This window comes from Vicia villosa, linkage group LG3, assembly GCF_029867415.1.
Source record: "Vicia villosa cultivar HV-30 ecotype Madison, WI linkage group LG3, Vvil1.0, whole genome shotgun sequence".
NCBI lineage: Eukaryota > Viridiplantae > Streptophyta > Magnoliopsida > Fabales > Fabaceae > Vicia > Vicia villosa.
Window position 1 is genome coordinate 53,387,399 of NC_081182.1, and position 21,044 is coordinate 53,408,442.

Below are 21,044 nucleotides of genomic sequence, written 5' to 3' on the forward strand. Positions count from 1 at the left end.
CAATTTCAATTTCCCCATCAACAAGCGTTGGAGCCACAAATTGAATAGACAGACCTTTTGCAGGGTTACGATTCTCAGTCAGCACATCGACCCACAGTTTTCGCTCCACCTGCGTCGTCTTCAACTCCTTCAATTTTCGTTCCTCTTCCGAAATTAGGGTTTCAACGACCTCTGGCAAAGGTACCTCCTTCTCTAGTTGTGTGATTGCTTCCGGTAACTCTGTGATTACATCGATCAGCTCGGGGTGGTCCGCCGCCGCCACGGACGACGCCGGCGTAGGTTGCGGCATTGGAGACGAAGGCACCAGTTTAGGCCTCCCTCGCCCTCGTTTCCCGCGCGTCCCCATCGAAGCCTCATTTTTTATCTTTATTATTTTAACAAAAATCCACTATTATCCTTTATAATTTATTTTAATTAAAATAAAATTATTATATATTAAATATCTTTTGTATCATTTTATATTTATAGTTAGTGGAACTGCTAATTTTACCAAACATTTCAATTAACTTATCAGCTATCAATCTCAACCATCAATTATAAACTATAAGCTATCAGCTAGCTTATCACTCAACTGCTATTTTTATCAAACATACCCTAAATAAATTATAAAGAGCAGTAGAGAGTTTTAATTAAAATAATAAGGATAAAAGTGGAAGAAAATGATAAGTTATAAGCTATAAACTATAAGCAAAAACGTTATTTGAAATAGCGTTTGAAAAATAAATTATTAGCTATAAGCTCGTGATGAAAAGACTGTTATCAAACAGATCTTTTATTATTATATGAGCTTATAAGTTATAAGCTATAAACTTAAAAAATATCTTGCTAAACTTAATTTGCATAGTTGATAGATTAAAAATATACTACTTTGTTGAGATCTTTGTCCTGAACCAGATGACAATTAATCCAACTGATTCATATAATTAATTAATTTTTAAATTTAAAAAGTTATGATTTTCAAAAATTGATGAAACATTAATCTTTTAACATATATTTTTTATTTATCAAATTCTATATTAAATTCTTGATTAATCATATTTTACAAGTGTTATGTAATTTAAAAATAGATATATTATCAATTTTAAATATTAAACTACGAGGAGTGATTAAAATTATTTAAATTTATAATAAAAATTTAATTCCGTTATTTATTAAAAAAAAAGTACTAAGACTCTAATTTAATATAACCTAGTTTATTTATATTGATATATATTTTAAGTACCATTTTAGAACTTTCCTGAAATTAGAATAGCTCCTACCTGAAAATTTGAACACATAAAATACTAGTACTAGATTGCTCTAAATTTATGGATGACATTTATAGCCTTTGGAATGCGAACAAAATTTCATTTGAAAAAGAGTAGATGGTATTGTATATCATTATCCACCACAAAATTCCTTTGTGGTGCATTTATTGCCCTTTTCTTCTTTTTAGCCCTTTTGCTATGTATAACTAGTTTCATGAACCACAAAAACTTTGAAAGGTACCTATTGTGGGGTCTAAAACAAAAAGCACACTCTCCTTTAGAACTTGCGTGTAATTTGATGTATTGAACAATGAAAGAGTTTTCCAGACACAAATAGAATACCCCATTACTTTTCTTTGAACATTATGTCTTGATTCATAATAAGGAAACGCTTTCACGACACAAGAAATAGACTTGGACATAGTAAGTAATTTGATGGGCTTTCCAGACACGAATAGAACAGCCTAATATTTGTATTTTCCTTTTGATACTTTACATATTTATTTATAATAATTTAACATCACATCGTTAAAGGCCAAGGTTTTAAAAAACATTTGAAATAGGAGCATGTGACACTGAAAATTATTGATTAAATTAATCACTTTTTCAAATTAAAAAAATTATCCTGGAGAAGAAGTGTATGTGGCGCATGCACTCTAAGTTACACTAAGGCGTCAATGTTTTTGACGCATGTTCCTATGTTATGCCAAAAACAATGGCACATGCATGTATATTTTAGGAGCATGCGTCACTCATCATGTCTTCTGTGTTATATTTTCTTTTGTTTACAACCTCCTAATGTTTACATGCATGCGCTATTGTCTCTGGCATGACATAGGAGCATGCGCAACATGCATTGACGCCAGATTAGAGTGCGTGCACTACATGTAGTAGTGCATCCTCTCTAGGATAATATTTTATTTGTTTGTTTGTTTGTTATGTTTACATGCATGCGCTATTGTCTCTGGCATGACATAGGAGCATGCGCAACATGCATTGACGCCATATTAGAGTGCGTGCACCACATGTAGTAGTGCATCCTCTCTAGGATAATATTTTGTTTGTTTGAAAAGTAGTAATTTTAAAAAATAATTTAAAAAGATGATTGCTTGATTTATATTTTGAAAAATGTGGTTATTTAAAAATAATTCGTGATATCGTTAACGTTAATCATTTTTGATAAAATTATAGTTTATTCACTATGTGACTAACACAATAAAATGTGTTTGGATTGGTGGTGAAACATAATTTATTTTAGCAGAATTGAGTTTGATAGAATTGATTTTAACATAATTGAGTTTGATAGAATTGATTTATGTTTGGATACATTTATGTAAAAGTGAGTTGAACAATAAATTTCAATGTAAAAATTACCCAGAATCAATTTTAGAAGTAGAAGCTACAAATTCTAGCTTCAAGTAGAATCAATTCTGGAGACAGAATCAATTTTACTTTTGTTAAAACAAACATCTCAAAATCACCCAGAATCAATTCTACACCTCTAGAATTGATTCCGGGTCTTCCAAAAGGCAATCCAAACATGCTATAAGTATTACAACATTTGTACCACTAAAATCACAAAAGTCTACACAACTATTATTGAAAACATTAGTGGTTTCCAATTTTCAAAACTAGGTAAATTCTTAATTGACTTTATTGGGTTTGAGGATTTTCAAAGCTAACTTCCACAAACCCCTTTATACAATAAATTGAAGTTTCAGGCTAACTTCCAACCAACTAGCAAATTGAGGCTTGAAACGGTTAGTCTCCAAACCAAACAACGAACAAAGTTTCAAGTGATTAGTCTCTAAGCCAAGTTGAGATTTTGCACAAGCTGATCTCGAACTAAAATAGAGTTTTGAGTTGGCTATCCTCTGAACTGAACCGAGGTTTTACATGTGCTAACCAAGAACCGAACCAAGATTTTTAGCGGGTTGAATTCGAACCTACTAAGTTTTTACACATGCTGAACTTAGTAACCGAGTGGAATTTTATATCAGACTAATCTCAAACCAATAGAGATTTTGACCGGGATGAGCTTAAGAACTGTTGTGAAGATGTTTCACTAGTTATTCTTCACGAACCCAAGAAAGAGATTTTCTTCAATGATATAGCTCACAAATCAAACAAAGACTTATTTTTATCCCCCAAAGATAAGTACAGAGCTTTTACAATGATTTAGTTTCCAACCAAAATAATCAATTCCTAAGGAAGAATGATTTACTCAAGAGAAAAACTACTCTTGATAAATTTACATCTAAGCCCTCACCAAAACAAATTCCTCAATGAACTCAAGAACACTCTCAAAGCACTATATATGGCTAAAATATTTGAAAAAGTAGAAATGCTTTAGAGAATTTATGAGATAAAGGAAAAGTGTAGTTTTTCACATTTTTGGATGATTTGAAATGATAGATAAACTCTCTTTTTATAAGCCAATAAATAGTGTGATTTTGGAAACAATCCATGGAAAAAATAAATGACCTAATAAATTAATCCATGCAAATAATCAACTATTTGTATAACGAGCTTTTACCTATCATATTCAATTATGGACTCAATTAGCATCATATAATTGATTAGGGAGAGTATCTAATAAATTAGATAGTTCAAAAGAAAAATCCTAATCAAGCAGTCTGTCTTCTAATCAATTGGTTATGTTTCAAAAGTACTTTAGGTGATTTTAACTAAAAAAGAGAGGAGATATGGTAAGATTGATGAGAGATGAAGTAAATAAGGAACACCGTATGTACGATGCACTTAAGTGAATTGCAGAACACTGTAAGGTACGATGCACTTAAGTAGAATACAAAATATGGTAAGATACCACGTGCTTAAGTCATATACGATACACCACAAGGTATAGTGCACATGCAGTTAAGTGGTCTAATTAACTTAGAATCCACACAAGTAGTTCTATATATAGAACCCTTGTGCAGAAGAATTCTTACTTGATGAAAATTTCTATGAAACCCTAGCCGTATTTTCTTCCTCTCTCTCTCTCTATCTCTCACTCACACACACACACACACACACACACACACACTCAAAGCCTTCATTCCTAGCAGCTAGCATTGAGACTGAAGGAACTCTATTTGTGTGAACTGAGTAGAGGAGATGTTCTTCATTCAACACTCGTGATCACTTATTTGATTCTGCATCAAAGATTTTAATCGCCATAAGAGATAATCATTTCTATCACTAATCATGATCATGTGTAAAGATCACTAAAGGGGAATTTTTGTTTTCAGATGCGTCTTGTATCACAATTTCCCTTTAGTGTCCTTATGTTTATTGGGATCTAATGATTAAGTCACACTTAACATTTTAATAAAGAAATGCCTTTTATTATTAATAAATAATTCAATACAAGTACCAAAAGTATGAGAAGGTTTTGATAGCGAGCTTTTAACAATAATTAAGGGACTGTCATATTTGATTATGGACTCAGTTAGGCATCATATAATTGATTAGGGCGAGTATCTAATCGATTAGATAGTTTAAAAAATTATCCTAATTAAGCAGAGAGTCTCCTAATCAAATGGTTATGTTTCAAAAATGTTTTAGGTGATTTTAATTTTTAAAAAAAGAGGATTCAAAAATACTTGTTAGTGTGTAAGTGATTTAACCATACTACTTTCAAAAATACCCTTGTGTCTTTATAATACACTAACCACTCAGACAGACGCGATAAGGCTAGCTTTCGCATTCTTCTCTTTCACACTTTGAAGTAAAATTTTCCCGTCTTTTCACCAATTTTAAATTTCTTTATACTATATCATTTGTCATCATAAATCGCATTAATTCAGTTCTATCTTATGTCTTTCTCTCTCTTTTTTTTTCCTCCTTTATCCTTCTCATATTCATTAAAAGTTTTGCGAATCTATTAATTATAAAAGAAAAGAAATAAAGAGAAACATGTAAAAAACGTAGATATACACCTAAAAATTTTTTTTCTTTATTTTTTATTTTCTATATCATTTTATTTTACATTGACAAAAAAATTTGCTTTCATTTTGATTTCAAAATTCAAAATTTTACCTTGATTGATCAATTTTAAATTTCTCTACATTTGATCATTTACAATCACTAATAAAATTTCATACTATATATTTTTTATCTCATCATTAATAATAAATAAATAAAAAACGAAAAATTGGTGAAGAAGCAAATATAGAAGATTTTTTTTAATAACCATGTTTAAAAAAAAAAAAATACAAAACAAACTAATATTTCAAAAAAATTATCCTACTAACTATGTTTAGGGGTATTTTTTTACGTAGGCGCCATCCCACATAGTGCCTCCTATTTTTTTAAATTTTTTTTAATTACCTGCGAATTTACCTACAAATTTATCTGCAGAAATATTTAATTTTGGTCTGTAAATCCGCAAGTAAATTCGCAGTTAAATCCGCAGGTAGCACCAAATCCGCAAATACTAAAGAAATTTAAAAAAATAAGAGGCGTCGTGTGGGATGGCGCCTACGTAAAAAATACTCCAAACATGGTTAGTTGAATAATTTTTAAAAATATTAGCTTGTTTGATTCATAAACTTAGTTATTAAAAAAAATCTTCACAAATGTACACCGATGAGTAAAAATAATTTTTTTCTTACACTTTATTTTATTTTAAATTATCATATTTTATGTTTTGTATTATTTATTTTATTTTCTAGATACAAATAGAGCTAAGATTGCATTAAATATCAAATTTGAAATACAATGAATTTAGATATGATAAATTCAGTTAGAATGAATTTATTTTACTCCTGATTAATATTTTTTTTTATAATATACCAACACGTGAAATAATTTAGATATTATGAATTTGTTTTGTTTGTTAATTTTTTTTTACAATATACCAACAAATTTATTTTTTTATGAATATAATTAAATATTATTTTAATTTAACATAAAAATAAAGAATATATATTAATATTTTTCTTCATAATTTTCAAATATGAAAAAATAATTAGCATAAAACAATTAATAGTTTATAGTTTGTGCCTTGAAAATGTTATTTGGTTGACAAAATATAAATAAATATAAAAAAAAAACTATAAAAATGAAAGTAAACACATTTTGTTTGATCTATGTTAGAGAAGATGGAAGCAACCATTCAAACATATTTGTTTGAAAATTTCATATGCAACTATTCTAAACGTAAGTGAGCTACACTTATTGAAATATCTACCATACATGAAGCAGAAAAAACATTGATAAATTTACACTGGGCATGAACATATCTTTTTGTTGAGTGGACTGTAGTGGAGCTCAAGCATCACCGTCCAGAGATACACTACTAGTAATACTCATTTTTCCGTGAAATTACCCCTGGATTTGAGCTTAAAATCTGCAGGAAACAGATTTCCTGCGATTTTTCTTGTTGTTTATGGTTCTTAGCTAAAACCATCGTGGATAATAAAAATTCTGCAGGTAAAGTCGTAGATAATTCCGCAGCAAATATATTTTGAATTTAAAAAAATTTAATTGATAAATTGAGACTAATTTATAACATAAAATAAAAGGTAAAAGACAGATGGATACACAACATTAAAGACACAATCATAATTAATACTCAAAGTTCATTGTTACCAGTATTCAAACCCAACAAAAAGCAATGATTTTTTAATCTCTAAGGCCTAAAGTAACTCATTTGAGATTATAAACAAATGATTCTTTTAACGGAATCACTATCTCCATGCTGAGGATGGCCATCAAATAATTGCAGAAAGAACCACAGGAAAGCTGCCTGAGGTGAGAAGGGGAGATGGCAAGGGTTGTCGTTTAGAATATTAGAATATTAGGGTGAAATGATCAAAAAGTCCAACCAAAACAGAGGGAATAGCTATATATTGAGCGCAAATAACAACTACTTAAAGAAAAAAAATACATATGTGAAAAACATAGAGGCAAGTATTATGCTGCTCTAGTTGAAGTAAATACCTTACTAATAATTTGATTTGCAATGCAAACACTCGTGAAGAAGAACTCACTATAGCACAGTAACCATAACACCATAGACAACCACTTCACATAGAATGAGAAAAATTTGAAGTCATGGTACACATGAAGAAGAAAATATCTGATACTTCCCCTCAAACTGAGAACTATGCTACGATACAAAAAAGACATCCTCTTTTAGATCATAAGAGGAAACACACAAACAAAAACAAATACTTGAATTATCCATTCACATACATAGAGAAACCAGGCCTCTATATTGGATAACTCATAACACATAACACAATTTGTGTTCATGACTCAAACACAAGACACAAAAGCAAATATTTGCATAAAGAAGGAAAATTGCAAACAAGTACAGACTCTGAATAAGACAACCTATTCAACATCTTTGCAAAACAACTCCAAAAATATGACCTCAGACTTAGCAATATTTGAACTCTACCCGTTTTCCTTATGTTTGCCACAAGTTGACAAACATAACCTTCACAAAACCAAACTCAAGACGACACCCATATCCGAACAAAGGACATGAGAACACACAAACAAAGACACGTAATGTGAAGAAGAAAAAGAAACACAAAGACTCTAAATACCTGAGAAAAAATAACACACCTAGACTGTAACACATATCTTGGTCAAGAAACGCTACTTCATAAAAAAATGCACCAGGCAAGGTTGTGCTCCAGATAGAAGAAGTAAGTTCATCAGAAACAGATTTTTTTGGAAATGACAGTTTCCAAAACACGCAGAGAAGTAAGAACACATGATACACACCATCAACACACGTTTTAGATGAAACAATTAAAAATAATCCTTGCTGGTATTCAAGGATAAACTATGGCTTGAGATATGTCATGACTTCAAGTTCAACATTGTCCTACAGCTTAAGTAGATTAGTCTTTAAAAGACTCTTCCATAAGATTAGAAGCAGTAATGCACTGTCTTTGCTGGTCTTCATCCCTCAGGTTCTGCAGAGAAAAATAAATCCTCCCAGACACCACGTAATCTCTCAAAGTCCAACTTGAGAGACTTGAGACCATATGATTACACCAATCACCTTCATATGATTTAACCATCTATGCCCTGTTAAGCATACTGAAATGTCACGACATGTTGTCTAACATTCCACCCTCACAACTGCATTATTGCAGCTCCAATTCATGAACAGGTCAAATACTTCTCTTGTTATGAACAACAATGCTTCGGTTAAAGATGAACCTTGAAGCACATGATGAAGAATCCTAAGGGACTTCATCTTCCCATAGTGTAGGGTAACCACTACTACATACTCTTGGTTGGACATACCAGCCGAGTATAACTTCATACTGTAAAATTAGTCCTGACTTTTGTTGGAGAATTTGAACAATAATTTTCATGGGTGATGTTCCAATATGACAAAGTTAACGAGGATAAAAGTAACCATAGACAAGTGCGGAAATTAACTTCAAATCTGTCTGAAGGAATTTTGGTCAGTTTTTTCACTATACATCCACCAGTGGAACTTGCCTTTAAAAACTATTTGAACGAATTTTGGTCAGTTTTTGCATTAACATCCACCAATGGAACTTGCCTTTAAAAACTATCTGAACGGATTTTGGCTAGTTTTTGCACTAACTTCCACCCATGGAAGAGCAGTTAAATTTGTGTCAGGTTACTTAGAGTTTGAATTTCAAAACGATAAATCCTCTTCATTATTCCAGACACCATTTACAGATCCAAAATCAACAGCTCCTTGAGAGAGTTATCAAGTACCTTGAGTTGCCCACATAAACAAGGACACACTTAACTGGGAACTTTTCACATATTCCTAAGCAAATGCACTTAGCTTCTTTGTTGAACAAGATTCTTTGTTGAACAACTTATGCACTCCAACTTTCATGGATCAGAAATAAACCAATCCAGAAAGTATATCATATGTTGGTCGTGCCCTGATCAACATATTGATCTAAGACAAGTTTCTAGCATTGAAACTTCTTAGATCTAGATGCCTCCTCTTCCAGATAAGGAGTATGTTCCAAACATATGCAATTAATATACATTTGTTCAGCCCCCAAAGCATCTGTTGTGCAATCTCTTTAACCAGCAAAACTCTGCATAATTTGCCAATAAGATGTCTCAAAATTTTGTAGAACATCCTTCAAGGACTGCACCAAGAGACCTTTCAATAAAGACCTGTGGTTGGCCTTCTAGAGAAGATAAAAAAAATAAATTGCTTCCTTCTGATCTCTCATCAATAAACTTATTGAAGATTCCTATATGAGTGGACTTGAGATATTCCTCAAGTATCTTTGGATACTTTAATAAGTTGGTCGATACTATCCTCCTCCATGTATCACATCACCATAAGATATATCTTCAGAAGATACACCAGGAGTTTTCCATCCGATGCAGCGGAATAAACAAAAAAAATCCTCCACCAAGCTTCATGCACAACATGAGTCGCTGCTCTCCCGACAGCCTCAAGGCAAGGTCACCACACACCTTGTCACGAATAGTCCATCCTCCACTTCTAGTGACCATTCTTAAACATATGAACTGACCAAGTCCATAAAACTTTTCAGCAAAACTATCTTTCCTGCACATGAACCAGAAAGTATCTTCCCAGGATTTCTTCCAGAGATAGAACATGATGCTTGCTCTGATACCAATTGAAATTCTGGTACAACAGACTCAGATGTCCTATAAGGATTTTGAGACATCTGATCTGACATTAATAACACAGGCAAGAAAATAACAATACTGAAAAGATAAAAGCACACATAATTTTTGACCCAATTCGGTGAAATCACACCTACTCTAGGGGCATACCAAGCCAGGAATGAAGTCCACTATCAGCAGTATTAATTCAGAGCTAAACTAGTCCCAAGTTTACAACCCCTCACATAATCCCTACCCAGTGACCCTTCTACCTAGGTCCTCCCTAGATATGGAATATCCCTATCTCACTTCCAATCGTCACAATGATATTGTACAGTTCTCCAGTCCCAGGAGCTGTAGCAACGGCCTAATTTCCACAATCCTATATCCATAGAATAGAAGATACTCTTCCATGATGAGAAGACACACTCCTATGTCGGGCAGGAAGCTGCACTTCTCTTCATACTCAGCCTTGACTCTAGACTAAGAACACATACTACTCCGTCCCATATTATAAGCAAATTTCACCTTTTTAGATTCATTCAATAATTAATGTATCTAGTCTATTACCCCGCTGGTTTTGGGCTTCTAATCACAACAAATATGTTGTTACAAATCTTCAAAAGATTCTCCTACAAAATAGTTCTTCAATAAAATCTTCGTAATTAATCTCCAAAATTAGAAAGTCTTCATTCAAACTTATTCTAATTTGATTCTTCCAGATTATTCTTTGCGCCACCTTTGATTGCATAATATTGGTTAGTAATATTTTGCATTGCTGTTAATTGCTGAGTTAGATTCAATCAACAGTCTTGTAGTTTCAGGCGCGATGTCGAATGACTCGGCATAAGACATCTTCTTCGACATGTTGCTACAGATGTTGAAACATTTCAACTCAACATGTTCCTTTGTCAAATAGAACTTCCACCTGCTTTCTCTTACAAGTTACAAATCCTAATTACTACTATATTAGTTTTACCAAACATAATGCCAATTCAAATTATAGAGAAACAACAAAATTAATTAGCATGTTTGGTCCTCCAAATACAATAGTTTGTAAATTGGAATTGAATCTCGTTATGGAAAGTTTTGGAAATACTATTCACTTGCACCTCCAATATATACTATTCCATTTTCATTTCATATGTCGGCCTAATTGAATTTGTTTTTTTTATTACATTGAATTTGGTTATTTCAACAACTAACTTATTCAATTTATTTATTCCATTAACATGGTTCACCATGAAGCCAAGCATCTAACAAAATAAGCAGGGCATTGGTCTTAATGGAATTGGAAAGTTCCCACATCAAGCTCTAATTATCAAATGAACAAATAACACTACTAATTTGTATAATGAATGTTTTGATTGTGCATAATTTACAGACTATTCCATTTCAAGTTTGCTGCATAATCAAATTTAAGAATGAGATATGTACCTGTTATACTCAGTTGAAAGATATTGATGGTTGCCTCAATATTGGATTGGTTTGGAAATGAATCTGCATAAGAAACATACATGGGCATAAGAATAAGACAAAACAGGTACAAAGTGCAGGTAGCAAGAAACCTTTAACTTGCATATTGATATTGATGAGTAGCTAAATGTAGACTTCCATGTTTTTAATCACTTATGACAACTCTTATATGATATTGGTATTGATGAAATGTGAAAATAATTCTTCAAAGTTTGAACTCTGCTAATTTAGGTAACTTAGGTAGTACAAAGCGCATAACTACAAGAACAAGGTGTAAATTATCAAATTAAAATTATTTGGTTAAAATGGTAAATTACTATAGTTAGTGGAGAAAAATAGAAAAACTAATAACAAAAATTTAATGAATTAGATAGAGATATTATAATATGATAAAATAAAAATATTATGGTATTGTCTGGTGGGATGATGTAAGGTTGATATTATTGTTGTACAATGTACTAATACTTGTCTAAATGGAATACTATGATTTATATATTATGCTAGTTTTCAATTTGTGCAGCAAAATAATGAACCAAACGTGACTGAATGATAGTGTAGCGGTGAAATTGATGGGACTAAAGCCATGAGAAAGACTTAGCTCATTTGTTTTAAATGGAGTCGCCACCGTACTTTATTGTTTCCAAAAAGGAATGGGAGAAAGAGCGAATAAAACCCACAGAAGTTTTTAAAATCAAAACTAATAAACTTATAAGAGATTTGGGTAAGGGGGTTTGTTATACAAGGGAAAGGTTTTAAGCACCCCTCATATCCATGGTATTCCATGGAAACCTCTTTGAAAATGTTATTGTTTTTGTGTACATCTATTTAAAAAGCATATGTGAACTTGTTTAAAAAAGAGTGTGGGGATGGGAAAAGATTTTTTTGAAAGTGAGCTCGATAAGACATCACATCTTAGGCATACATACCCCCTTTAAGAAAAGGGAAGTCAGATCTTTTGTAGTCCCTCTTAAAAGAAAAATAAAAGGGGGGCCAAAGTGGCCAAAATCTTTTTGGATGTTGAGCTTTAACAATACTCAACAAGTTTTTTAATAAAAAAGGACCAAGCTTTAACAATACAAGGTCAATGGACTAAGAGTAGTTTCACCAGGAATAATTCTTCTCTTAGTACCAAGGTTTTAAAACAAATGGGAGGTTGAGTTTTAACAATACAAAACCAAATAAAAAGGGACCAAGCTTTAACAATACAAGGTCAATGGACTAAGAGTAGTTTCACCGGGAATAATTCTCCTCTTTGTTCCAAGGTTTCAAAACAAAAGGGTGGTTGAGCTTTAATAATAAAAAACCAAGGGTGGGTTTAAAAAGGTTGAGCTTTAACAATACAAAACCATTTTTAACAAGTGAAAAACTTTAACAATACTTTAACACAAAATAAAAGAGATTTGGAAAAGAGTTTGAGTACCTTGACAATTTTAGTCAATACCATTCTCATTCCTTTGGATCTTCAACAAACAACTTAAGCAATCAATCAATGGATACCTCAAGTGTGTGTGTGTGTGTGTGTGTGTGTGTGTGATAACCTGTGTCATAAAATACAACCAAGTAACTATAATAATCATCAATGATAATGAACAAGGATATTAATACCTTTGGATGGATTCATATATGAATGAATGATGGATGATGAATATGAAACTCATGCGTGTGGGTTAGATAAATAGAGTATATGCAAATGATAATACAATGGATAATAAGTACAAAACACAAGGATGAAAATCAACAAGTATATGTACAAGGATAAAAGATAGTGATCCAGGTAAACAAGTCACATTTAACATGAATAAACAAAGATCAAACTATTTTTGGGATTAGGGTTTTGAAATTAACACCTAAACCTAATTGATTTTTTAATGATTAAATACTAAATTCTAAAAGAGAATTGGTCTAAGGGTACATGGAAAAGTCAAAGACATTTTATCCTAACCCTAGACGTACATTCACAAAAATACACAAAGTTAATTTGAAGAAAATATTCGAAAGAAATGATTTTTGTTGATTTTTTAATACTTAAAATACATGTTTTTGATTTAATTTTTAAATGAAGTAAAAGTAAATATTTTTTAGATTTTTAATTTATGACATGAAAATATATAACATAAATAAGCTACACAAAAGATTTGGAGTAAAAAGAATTAAGTTTTCTATTTTAAAAATATTTTTCAAAGTTGTGAAATAATAAAAATAAATGAGGGATAAAAAATGGTTTTGTGGTCACTAGGGCTTGAACCCACGCCCTTTGATTCATTACTCAAAACTAACACCATTGGGCCAACGCACGCTTGGTGACATAAGAGTGATCCCAGTTCAATATCAAGTAAGGCAAGTATCAAAACATGTAAAAAAAATAAAAGCAAAAGGTCTAGGGCGAGGGGGATTTGAACCCCAAACCTAGAGAACGCGCTAAGTACACACACTATGACCAACTGAGTTGTAACGATGAATTCGTTAATGACACGCCTCCATTTATTTTTATTGTAAACTCTTATTTTAAACTGAAGAATAGCGTCAAGGCCATCTTCATCTTCTTAGTGAAGACAAGAACAACAACCTCCATGATTGATTTCAAACTTTCTCCATTCTTCATCAAAATCAACAAAATAAAAGTGCATTCTGATCCATTTTTGAACACGAATCCAACCATATGATTAACAAAAGTTAATTTTAACCCTAACTCATGAATTTTTGGGACACTCGTATGAACGCTAAAAATAACTTTTCAAATTAAATTTTGAAAACAAACAATTAGGCCCTAAAACCTTAGGGCTATTGATCCTCACATTGTTCTGAACATAATGGTAACAAGTTTCTGTAACCTGGGAGTGTTACAGAAGCTCTTTCTTGATCTGGATAGCTTCCTTGTGTTGTAGGGAAGATAAATGAATGCTCAATTGCTACTCAAAACTTCTGGAACCTGTAACTCGATCTTACTTACAAGACAAAAAAGTAAAAGTGGAATTTGATGTTCCAGGTGTTACAGCTTCAAGTGAATGATTCAAACAGCTTCCATATGGTATAGTGAAGGTGTTTGAATGGTTGTTTTGGTTAGTGAGCTTATGGAACAAAGTTTGGAAGGTTAAGGCTCCCTTTGAAGCTTTAATGGAGGTTTATGAGTGATTCTGAGTTTCAAGTGTTTGTGAGGGTGGTGGAGATGATGAACACCTTACAAATGATGTTTAGGAGCTATTGGGATACTTGTTTTGCACCCAGAACTTCTGTAACTAAAAATTGCTAGTGAAATGCAAATGACACAATTTTGGAATTTCAAGTGAGAGGGTGAGATTGAGGATTGTTGTGTGTTTGATCAAGGGAATGAGGCCCTCTATTTATAAGCATAAATTAGGGTTTGTGGAGGGAAAAATCTCAGCATTTGGAGTTCACATGTGATACTTGTACCACTTTGCTTGTTTGTGAAGAAATGATAAATTCATGGTTCTAATGGAAGGTACAAGGCTTCAAGCATGCTTCCATGACTTTATTCTGATTTGTAGAGGTTTGCTTGTGGTGTTTAACTTGCTTTTGCTGTAGAGGAGACATGGGAGAGGCTCAAGACAAGTTGACTTAGCATAAAGCAATGTTTTTCTAAAATGGAAGTGGTGACTTTTGTACACAAATGGCATGGAATTTGGACAATGCATAAAACACTTGGATCATAGCTCAAAAGCAATTGAAATCTTCTGTTTTTGGTTCCTTGAACAAGTTTGAGGGGTTGCAAGAAAGGAATCTTTGCATTTGAAGTGGTTTTGGTTCCTAACTTCTTCATGTTCATGGAGTTTTTCAAGTGTTATGAAGCCTTCTTCACAAAATCATATCTCCTAGCTCAAGCCATGGAATTTCATGCTAATGGTCTCTTTAGAAAGCTCTTTCTACATAATTCAATCCACTTGTTAAAAGTTTTCTCAAACTCTTTTGGGATCATGGAGAAAAAATAGCCACAAAGTTAGGAAAAATTCAAGTGAAAACACTTAAAAAAATTCTAAGTTTTTTGAACATTATCTTCATAATTCCATATCTCTCAAAATAATCATTTTTTGTTGAAATGAGATTAGTTACAAAGTTGTTTATTTGATCACAACTTTCATGTTGGGAGATTTTTGAGTGTGTAGGTGAAATTTGAAGTTCCCAAAATGAGTTCAAAATCACTTAAAACCTAATTTTGACTTTTGTTGACTTTTTTATTCTTGATGAATTTTCTTGATTTCTCTTGGTCAAATGACTTCACTAATCATATGTTGATGATTTGAATCCTCAAAAGTTCATGGTTGACCGTTTTTCTCAAAAGTCGAAGGTTGGCCCACACAGTTGACTTTTCCAAACGAACTGCAGTTTTGTGGATTCCACATGAATCAAGGTCTCCTCTTCAAATGAATCACGTGAATGGATTAAAGTGTTTATTTGGATGCCCTTGAATCATGGTTTGAGTCTTAGAGCCATGTCCTGATTAACAGTCAACCTACTAGTGGAATTAGGTCAAAACCCTAATTTGGAGTCTCAGGTGATCTTGAAAGTGGTTGATCTTGAATTGGGCCATCCTTGGACTTGGATATTGATGGGAGACCCTTTGAATCATATGAGAATGTTGAACTTCCTTGTGGGCCTAAAAACCCTAATTTGCTCAGTCTCCGCTTGATCAGACTCCTGTCTTAGGACACAAGCAACAAACAACAATTTTTTTGGTATTTTTTGGTTAGCAAATGATGTATGCATGATGATAATGATGATGATGATGATGATGATGATGATCCTACTATTTAGTATGTGGTGGGATCTCAGTGGTAAAAAATTGGGGTACAACAGATAGTTGATGGATGCATACCTAACTTAGTGAATTGAAGCCAATGATCCAATGGAATATCCTTCTTTTGTTTGCTTTTTATGAACTCCACCTCACGTACGTACATATCCATTTTCTTTTCTTCATACATAGAAATTAAGAAGTGAACATAGTGATTTACACATTTCCAATTAGTCCACCAAAATATAAAACTAATATAAGTTTTTTTCAACCACCAAACATATCCCATCAAATACCACTATCATTGGTTGTAATATATCAAAACCCAACAAATCATACGAGACGGGGTTAAAAGGAGCCACTGTTATTTGTAATCTAAATTTAGTTTATGACCCGAATTTTTTGTTTTGTATATGATATATCATCTTATAATTTTTCTGTCACTTGTTTTATGGATAATCATATATTACATAAAAATAAAATTGACAGTGAGTATACACAAACCACATCAACACTAACGGATAAACTTCTGCAAATTAAAATTGATCAAACGTTACATACACATCTAAATGAATATTAAACCAATCCTTGAAGCACCTTGACTCAGAGTCGTGGCTTGTTAAGATGAACTTTTACTCAATCAAACAAGAAATAAGGCATTCCCAACAAACAATATTTATTTGTAAACATGTTACAACAATTATAAATGAGTTATACTCAAAATCAACATAGGTATACCCGTTGTGGCATTTCAACAAACACCTTGTTTACAAAATCCTTAGCAAAAATTTATCATAATGCAAAACTCCTTAACACATGAAATACCTGGATTCAAAAGATTCATTGCATCAATCAATTATAATTTATAACAATAACAATAATCAACAAAAATACCTAGATTCGAAAAAATAACAATGCCTCGCTTATATCCGAACCTTGAGCTTCCTTCAGATCTTCACTAAACCGTAAAATCTCTTGCCTTCTTATCCTTGAGTCGTGCTTCCGCATCAAGCTAAGTGAACTGAAATCGTGGATTTAGCCGCATAAGAGGTAGGGTTTGCTGAGATCCTGCAAAGGCGATGAATGAAAGCAAACATATTTTAGAAATTCTAGTGAGAATGGAAAATTAAAGGCGACGTGAACTGAAATTGTAGAAATCAAAAACAAAAAATGGAGAAATTTGAGGAGATTGAGAGAGGGAAAACGGAGACTACGACCTAGAACAAAGATGCTCCATACGACGGTTGACGACGAGGATTTATGAAACAGACGATGAAGATGATTCACGATTAGAGTTGTGGTTTTCTTTTGCTTTTTCATTTTTAGCAAAATTTTGTAAATAAGTTTAATTGTGGTGCACTTTCAGTGTAAAGAATTATTACACATTCAACCAATTGAAATATTTTAAAGTGTCAAATCATATAAATATTATAAAATTTACAGTCTGATTTGGCGGGATATATGGTTGTCATAGATTGATATTGTAAAAATAAATTACATTGTCAGTGCACCATCCCTTTTCTCTTTGTAAAGAGTTTAATGGTGGTGCATTGTCAGTGTAAAGAATTATTACACATCCATCCAATTAGAATATTTTAAAGTGCCAAATCATATAAGTGTTATAAAATTTACAGTCTGACTTGACGGAATATATGGTTGTCATTGATTGTCAGTGTAAAAATAATTTACACTGCCAGTGCACCATCCTTTTCTCTTTGTAAAGAGTTTAATGGTGGTGCACTTTTAAGGTTAAGAATTATTACACATTCATCCAATCAGAATATTTTAAAGTGCCAAATTATATAAGTGTTATAAATTTTACAGTCTAACTTGGCGGGATATATGGTTGTCATTGATTGACAGTGTAAAAATAATTTACACAGTCAGTGCACCATTCCTTTTCTCTTTGTAAAGAGTTTAGTAGCGGTGCACTGTTAGTGTCAAGAATTATTACACATTCATCCAGTTAGAATATTTTAAAGTGCCAAATCATATAAGTGTTATGAAATTTACAGTCTGACTTGGCGGGATATATGGTTGTCATTGATTGACAATGTACAAATAATTTACACTGTCAGTGCACCCTCTCTTTTCTCTTTGTAAAGAGTTTAATGGTGGTGCACTGTCATTGTAAAGAATTATTACACATTCATCCGATCAAAATATTTTAAAGTGCCAAATCATATATGTGTTATAAAATTTACAGTCTGACTTGGCGGGATATGTGGTTGTCATTGATTGACAGTGTAAAATAATTTACACTATCAGTGCACCATCCATGTTCTCTTTGTAAAGAGTTTAATGGTGATGCACTGTCAGTATAAAGAATTATTACGCATTCATCCAAACAGAATATTTTAAAGTGTCAAATCATATAAGTGTTATAAAATTTACAGTCTGACTTGACGGGATATATGGTTGTCATTGATTGACAGTGTAAAAATAATTTTCACTGTCAGTGCACAATCCCTTTTTTCTTTGTAAAGAGTTTAATGGTGGTGCACTATCAGTGTAAAGAATTATTACACATTTATCCAATCAGAATATTTTAAAGTGCCAAATCATATAATGTGGTGAACTCAAAGGATTTTTTATAAATAAATATAAAGTTACTTATATATATATATATATATATATATATATATATATATATATATATATATATATATATATATATATATATATATATATATATATATATATATATATATATATATATATATATATATATATATATATATATATATATATATATATATATATATATATATATATATATAACTTAGTAGCTATTAAAAAAATTGCCTAGTAAATTATTTTATTTTTTTATATGATTAATCATTTTATATTTATTTATCGATGAACCAATTAATTGTTGAAACCAGTGAAGCGATGGTTTCATAAATTTACATACCTTTTATTAAAATATAAGTTGAAGAATTACATACTAAATTATATTCATATATAGGTTTAGAGGAGGGATCAAATTATACCCGAAGAGTTACACCATGACTTATACTCGCTCATAACTTGATTTCGAATAAATATTTTTTTAAATCAACCGTTGGATTGAAACATACTATCATATATCATACCTATAAAGTTTGAGATTAATCTATAATGATTTACTATAACATCGAAATATCCAAAGATTAACGCCAAAATTGACTTTCATATAACATCAATTTTGATGAAATTCATTGACATAGTAAATAATTATAAATTAGTCTCAAACTTTATAGGTATGATCTATGTGATAGTATGTTTCAATCCAATGGTTAATTCCTAAAAAACATTTATTCGAAATGAAGATATGAGTGAGTGTAACTCTTCGCGTGTAATTGGATCTCTTCTTATAAGTTTATATTTTAAGTTTTACAAAAATAAAAAAAATTATTAAATATAAATATTATTTTTAATATCTCATATATAGATTTATTATTTTATTGCAATATAACTGACTCAAAGATTTTATCTCAATTTATTTTTTATGAATTGAAAATTAATTTTAACATTCTATAATATAAAAATATATATCAAAATTTGTATACCTTTTATTTTATTAAAAGGTTAAGATTGAAATTAAAATTAAAAACTAATTAAAAAACACCATGAAAATAATTAATAATATAGAAAAAAATAAGGATTAAAAATTTCATTCTAATTTTACAAATATCAACCATTATGAAATATATGAAAATATGTATTATACGAGACTAAGAAAAAATAGATGATCCACTAATATTAGTGTAAATTACTTTTTTACTCCCAACCAATGACTAGAAAAAAAAAATATCCACTAATAATGTGAATTAGTTTTATACTATTAATTAATGATAATAATTTATCTCGCCAAATCATATTGAAATTTTTACTTTTTTGTATTACATGTCAAAATAATATATTTTCATTTGACGACGTTAAAAAACTTTTTTATACTATCAATGCATCTTTATTAAACTCATGATACTAATAGGTACCAAAATTATCTTTAAAAAAATAAGTTTGAATGGTAAACTAAAATATAAAGTTTCTTTATTTAATAAAATTGTAGAAAAATCCGTAATTATACCTGCGGAAGAATTTTTGCAGGAAATTTCGCAAATAAACTCTTTATTTCTAATAGTAATAATTATAGTTGATCACTTGTGTAAACTTAATTGAATTTTAATTTATTATTATTTTATCAAGTTTTTTTCGAATTACATGTAGTTTAATTTAATTTTTTTTATTAGATATGGTTTTTAATCTTATTTACAAAAATTTATCACTTTTTTGAATTTTTTAAATTAATAGTAAAACAAATAATAATATAATTAAAAAATTAATTTATTATCATTTTATAAAAAAATTTCACATTTATATTATTTTAATTTTAAATATTTGTGTACGTGTGTGGTCTAACGGTGAAACGTCTGGATCTTTAGAGTGTGCTCCTCCCAATTACTCATGTTCGATCCATTTAAATACAAATTGTCTAAAAAAAGATAAGAACTCTCCTCCCTTTCTTTTCTCTTCCTTCCAAAGCCTTCCCCAAAAAATAATGGGGTAGCCGTGACCTTCCTAGCTCCGTCAGTGATGAAATGAGAAGAGTATGTTAAAAAGCAGTTGATAGCACTCCTTGAATGAGCTATCCAACTATAATGTTGAATCTGTTATACTCTTTATTACTTTGAGATAAGTTTTTTCATGAGTGCTATCTATAAGATTCATGGAATGCGTCCAATAAAAGTGATCATATTCAAAAACAAAATTTGAGCTAATTGTTATTTGAAAAAAGAGTCGATGTTTGTCTTTAGTTTATCCTGTCGGTCTCTTACTCCCCCTACCTTAAATTCAAATGATTTTTAATAATGTTTTAGACTATCTTTTTTACATGAAATTTATATTAAGTTTAATTTTGGAAAACGTCTTTGCAAAAAATAATCACTTAATTTTTTTTAATTTTTATGAAAAATAACTTTTTT

General features: G+C 31.0%; 1 long non-coding RNA gene across 1 annotated transcript; it reads right to left on the reverse strand.

Annotated features, from left to right (window-relative positions):
• Window positions 1-16,263: 16,263 nt before the first annotated feature.
• Window positions 16,264-17,406, reverse strand: LOC131655735 (uncharacterized). The gene is made up of 3 exons (XR_009299867.1): window positions 17,295-17,406; window positions 17,013-17,145; window positions 16,264-16,902 (listed from the first exon to the last, which is right to left on the reverse strand). It is a non-coding gene; the product is annotated as an uncharacterized LOC131655735 (long non-coding RNA).
• Window positions 17,407-21,044: the final 3,638 nt, after the last annotated feature.